A 6,407-nucleotide genomic window follows, 5' to 3' on the forward strand; every position below is an offset into this window, starting at 1 on the left:
TATTGCAAGGTTATGAATTTTATATATCAGCAACGTAAAAGTCTATAATCCAGTGTACTTATTTGTTTTGGCAAAACATATCCCTTTACATCATGTAAAATATTTTTGTTTTTTTTTGTTGAGGTCTTAATCCATCCAGAATTTGTTTGGTAGGATGTGTAGAGAGTCTAGTTTTATATTTTCTAATTTGATAGTCAGTTGCCCCAACACCATTTATTGAATAGACCATCATCTTTTATCCACTTTTATCACACAAGCACTTCTATCATGGTCTAAATTCCCATGTATACATGGATCTGGAGTCTCAGTTGTATTTGAAGTTCTGTTTGCCTAGTCCAACTCTAATACAAAGTTTTAATTAGAGCTAAATGGTTTGTTTTTGATATATAGTAGAACAAGTTATCCTTATGATCTTTTAAAAAATTTCTTAGCCAAGATCATACAATTTTTTTTTTGTATAAAACTTAGATTCAGGTTGACGTTTCATTTTTGAAAACCCACTGAAGAGCACTGAATTTCTAAGAATAACTTAAGGATAGTACTGATATCCTCAATACTGAGTTCTTGTATCCAAGGAATATAATATATCTTTACACTTACTTTATTTTTATTTTATGTATTTGAATTTTTATAGCTTTATTCATGTGGATCTTTGGTTTAGTACTGCATATATTATGGGTTTCATTATTATTTTGAGGATTCTTTTTTTCATGGTCTCTAGTTATTGTTAATTTATTGAAAAGCTATTTTTTTTTGTATGTTTGTTTTTTTAATGGCGGTACTGAGGATTGAACCCAGGACCTTGTGCATGCTAAGCACATGCTTTACCACTGAGCTATTCCCTACCCCCTCTCTTGAATTTTATTTTCTTTTCTTTCTTTCTTTCTTTCTTTCTTTCTTTCTTTCTTTCTTTCTTTCTTTCTTTCTTTCTTTCTTTCTTCCTTCCTTCCTTCCTTCCTTCCTTCCTTTCTTCCTTTCTTCCTTTCTTTTTCTTTTTTAATATTTCCAGAGAAAATTTTTATTCTCAATTCCCAAATTGGTATATTTCCAGTCACCTAAAAGTTCTTTTTTTCCTCATTTAACATTTTTTGAGTTATAATCATTTTACAATGTTGTGTCAAATTCCAGTGTAAAGCACAATTTTTCAGTTATACATGAACATATATATACTCATTGTCACATTTTTTTCTCTGTAAGCTACCATAAGATCTTGTATGTATTTCCCTGTGCTATACAGTATAATCTTGTTTATCTATTCTACATTTTGAAATCCCAGTCTGTCCCTTTCCACCCCCGACCCCCTTGGCAACCACAAGTTTGTATTCTATGTCTGTGAGTCAGTTTCTGTTTTGTATTTATGTTTTGTTTTGTTTTTTAGATTTCACATATGAGTGATCTCATATGGTATTTTTGTTTCTCTTTCTGGCTGACTTCACTTAGAATGACATTCTCCAGGAACATCCATGTTGCTGCAAATGGCGTTATGTTGTCAGTTTTTATGGCTGAATAGTATTCCATTGTATAAATATACCACATCATCTTTATCCAGTCATCTGTTGATGGACATTTAGGCTGTTTCCATGTCTTGGCTATTATAAATAGTGCTGCTATGAACACTGAGGTGCAGGTGTCATTTTGAAGCAGGGTTCCTTCTGGATATATGCCCAGGAGTGGGATTCCTGGGTCATATGGTAAGTCTATTCCTAGTCTTTTGAGGAATCTCCATACTGTTTTCCACAGTGGCTGCACCAAACTGCATTCCCACCAGCAGTGTAGAGGGTTCCCTTTTCTCTACAGCCTCTCCAGCATTTGTCATTTGTGGATTTTTGAATGATGGCCATTCTGATTGGCGTGAGGTGATACCTCATTGTAGTTTTGATTTGCATATCTCTGTTAATTAGTGATATTAATTAGTGATATTGAACATTTTTTCATGTGCCTATTGATCATTTGTATTTCTTCCTTGGAGAATTGCTTGTTTAGGTACTTTGCCCATTTTTGGATTGGGTTGTTTGTTTTTTTCTTATTAAGTCATATGAGCTGCTTATATATTCTGGAGATCAAGCCTTTGTCGGTTTCACTTGCAAAAATCTTCTCCCATTCTGTAGGTTGTCTTTTTGTTTTACTTATGGTTTCCTTTGCTGTGCAGGAGCTTGTACATTTATTTAGGTCCCATTTGTTTATTCTTGCTTTTATTTGTATTCCTTGGGTAGACTGTCCTAGGAGAACATTTTTGAGATGTATGTCAGATAATGCTTTGCCTACATTTTCTTCTAGGAAGTTTATTGTATCTTGTCTTGTGTTTAAGCACATGCTTTACCACTGAGCTATACCCTCCCCCGTCTCTTGAATTTTCAAAGTAAGCATTTGGATCCCTTAAAAATAGTGATATTTTGAACTCGATTTTTAGTATTAAATTTTTAAATTTATTCTTTCTTCTGTTTCTTTTCTCCCTCCTTTTTTTTCCCACCTCCTTCTTTCCTTCTTTCTTTATTCCTTACTTTCCTACTTCTTTCCCTCCCTCCCTTCCTATTGGTCTTTTTGCATTAGCTACCATGTCCAGTAAAACTTTCAGCAGTAATCATGATTTAAAACATCTTTACCTTTGTTCCTGTCATTAATAGGAAACTTTCTAATATTTTACTATTACATACTTTTGCTAAGAAAAATATGATAGTTACTAGTTTGCTTTAAAAAAAAAAAGGTAGTTACTCTTTATCCATTACAAGGGAGTTTACTTCAAATCTTAAGTTTACAGTTTTATATTCTTTTCCTTTTTATTCTATCTAGTTTTTAATAAGGAATGATGTTGAATACTACTATTGCAGTCTGGACTCCCTAGAAGGAAATGTTGAGATGGAGGTTGGAGAGCAAGATATTTATTAGGGACCAACATATGTAAAGGGAAGGGGCAGGAAGCAGAACTGGGCAGAGGTAGGATTTAAACTGCAGGCCAAATGACGCTGCCAACAACCCAGCAGGGAGCACTGGAGTGAATACTGCCTGTCAGAGTACCTTATACCAAGCCAGACTGGCCTGGCATGAAATCCCTGCCTTGCTTAGTCACTGGGTATGGGCTTTCTTGGGAAGGGTGTAACCTAAGGGGAGTTAGTTCTCTGAAGCTGAGGCACATCCTGAAGGACTGAGAGCTGAAGGCTGTCAGCTGCCATGTTCCCCGCAGCTGTGTAGCCAGACCTTCCTTGAAGGAGGTTCTAGGAGGCACAACTCCATGTCTACCACAAATATCACATGCTTTTTAGCATTTATTGAGATGATCATAGGATCTTCATCCATTACTGTTAGTGTCCTGATCACATTATGAGATTGGCTGATTTTAAACTATGCTAGGTCAAAATACCTTATCCATTTAAAACTGCTGGGATTGATTTGCTAATATTTTACTTTTAATATTTTTGTATTCATACGTTGAGTGACAGTGGTCTCTGGTTTCCTTTTTGTGTGTGAATGCCATCCTTATCTGATTCTGGCATCAGTGTTATGCCATAGCCTCTAAAAGTTAGAAATGAGTAATGTCTGAAAATTTGCCACACTGCATATAGATGTCTTTTTTATTCATCCTGCTTGGTATTTACCAGCCCTCTTCACATGAAAGTTTTACATTTCCTATATGAGATATTTTTGTCTCTATTTCTTTGATTATGTTCTTCTCTCCTTACTCTCCATCTTTTCTTAGTGGAACTCCTATTAGAGAGGTGTTGGAACTTCAACATCTATCTTCTGTCCCACAGTTTCTCAATTTCTCTCTTATTTTTCAGGCTTTCTTTTTTCATTCTGTCTTTTTAAAAATCCAATCATCTGGGGGGTTTTTTCTTTTTTTTAATTGAAGTATAGTCAGTTTATAATGTTGTATCAATTTCTGGTGTACAGCATAATGTTTTAGTCGAACATATACATATGTATATTCTTTTTCACATTCTTTTTAATTATAGGCTACTATAAGACATTGAGTATAGTTCCCGTTGCTATACAGCTGAAACTTGTTTATCTTCTTTCTGTCTTTTTAAGAGAATTTATCAGGTTGATCAGTCAGCTTTCTCTTGATTTCTAGGAGTGTCTATGCTTTAATTCCAATCACCTGTGGAATATTTTTAGAATTTTATTTCTTATGGGTTGTTTTTTCCTGGACACAATTTACCTTCAGGTGCACATTTTGAGTTTGAGATCCCTGTGGGGAGCTAGAGAGGCAGGGTTGAAGTCCATGAGAAAAATAGAGATTGGGGAGATTTCAGCCAGATTTGGAATTTGAAGCCAGGAGGAAAGAAGGAAAGAAGAAAAGACATTGGAAAAATTAATCTCTCTTATCCATGCTTGACACCCAGGATTTAGGAACAAGGCTTCTCATCTGAGGTTCAAGAATGGCATTAAATTCTCATGAAATTGATAGCAAACCTGGAAGTGCATATGCATATGTGCACTTTCCTGGAATTCTTTACCCTTAAAAAGGCTAAGAACCACTGGGTGGACAATGTCTAGAATATGGGCAGCCTGGTATATCTCTCCTGCATCAGTGTGTTATGGAGTGGGGAGAGGAAGGAAACTCTATGCTAAAAGGGACAGTGTATGTAAAGGGGACAGTAGGAAGGGGTCTGTTAAGTAACAGGTCTGTGTGGTAACCCAGGAGAAGCTCAATTTGCTCAGAGATGAAGATGCAGTCTACAGAATAACAAGGTTGAATAAATAAACTAGCATGAAATTATGAAAAGCCTTGACTGCCCTTTAACCACTTATATATTTATTATTATTATTGTTGTTGTTGTTGTTATTATTACTACTACTACTACTACTATTATCATCATCCTTACATATTATTCTGAGCAGCTGAGGAGGTTTTCTGGCCAGGGAATGACATAGCCAAATTAAATTTCAGGTAAGTTTTCTGTGTGTAAGGCTTATCAGATGAGGAAGTAGGAAGACCATTGGTTTAGTGGATTATCAGCTACCCTATGAGGATTTAATAGAACCTGGTAGATTTGTGTGGAGTCCACATTCAGGTCTGTCATGGAGATATCCAGGTTTACCAGGAGAGTTTACCAGAAGAGCTGTTCTATAACAAACACCATCTCTTCTTGAAGCTGCTCTGAGTGCAGACTGACTCTAAAATTGTTCCTCTTTTGCAGCTGGAACACTACAGGTCATAAATGAGATAAACAAGGTCCCATTGCCAAACCTTAAATCTTGGATTTTCTGTCTAATAAAATTCCTGAGGCCAATCCAGTGGTGAATACAGAGTTTTTCAAACCAGAAGTGTTCAGTAAATGAGTGGCCTGGATACTGACCCAGTCCTGCCCTCTCATGGTGAGATAAGTAGGCTTATGGTAGGGGAGGGGGTGGACATAATCTGTGGGACACAAAGATGACAGTGTTCCCTGGGGTAGGAAGTCAGGAGGAAACCTCAGGCCTCCTCAGGAGCTCACAACCTGCTTTGTACCTGAGCTCTCTCCTAACAGGCCTTTCTTGTTCCAAAGTCTGAGATTCTTCCCCTCAGCCATACTGATGCCCTTTAAGGACAGGCACCCACTTTATAACTCACCCAACTACACTCAACTTTTTAAGCACCTACAGTGTGTCATGTGTTATACAACAGTCTTTTGTATTTTATATTTGTGAGCTGTCTCCTTGCTTAGCTTGAACACTTTTCCTTCTCTCTTGGAGATTCTTAACAATGCAGCTTCTCAGTCAGAGAGCTTTAAAGACTCTTGTGCCAGGATTCAGTTCCAGAGATTGAGTTAGAGTCCTGGAGATACTTGGACATTTAGAAGAAACTAGTGATGCCACAGTGCCAGGTGATGCCACACACACCAGATCCCCCCACTACCACCTCAGGAACCTTGTCTTATCAGTTTTCTCTCTCCTTTCTTGATAGTTCCCTCAGCCTCAGTCCCACCTTCACAAACACTGAACTCTAAACTCTCCTTTAACCCTTTGTCCCCTTCCCTTCCCTCTGTGCCAAACTCCTTGAACCCATAGTTGACTCTTGGTACTTCTGCCTTCTTGCTGCCTATTCAGTATTTGATCCACTGTTGTCAACACTCCTGGCAAGTTTCTCCTAAATGTCACCAATGACCAATAGTTAAACCTTATGAGCAATCAAAATTCCTTATCTTGACCCAGCATTTGACCCTTCCATTCCTTGAACTCAAAAGCACCACTTTTTCTTTGTTTTCCTCCAAAACTCTAATAGCAACTTTGGCTTTGGGGGCTCCATCTTCCATTCCCACCCCTCTTCACATGGCACTGTCTTCCAGGGGTGGCATAGGCATCTTTATTCTGAAGGCTTCCTGGCTTCTGTCTTTGGCATTCACCTCTCTCCTGGTTCCCATGCTGTACACCTGACACTGACCAGATATGTACCCAGATATGCCATGGGCACTACAGTTGCAGTGTGT

This window comes from Camelus bactrianus, chromosome 17, assembly GCF_048773025.1.
Source record: "Camelus bactrianus isolate YW-2024 breed Bactrian camel chromosome 17, ASM4877302v1, whole genome shotgun sequence".
Classification (NCBI taxonomy): Eukaryota; Metazoa; Chordata; class Mammalia; order Artiodactyla; family Camelidae; genus Camelus; species Camelus bactrianus.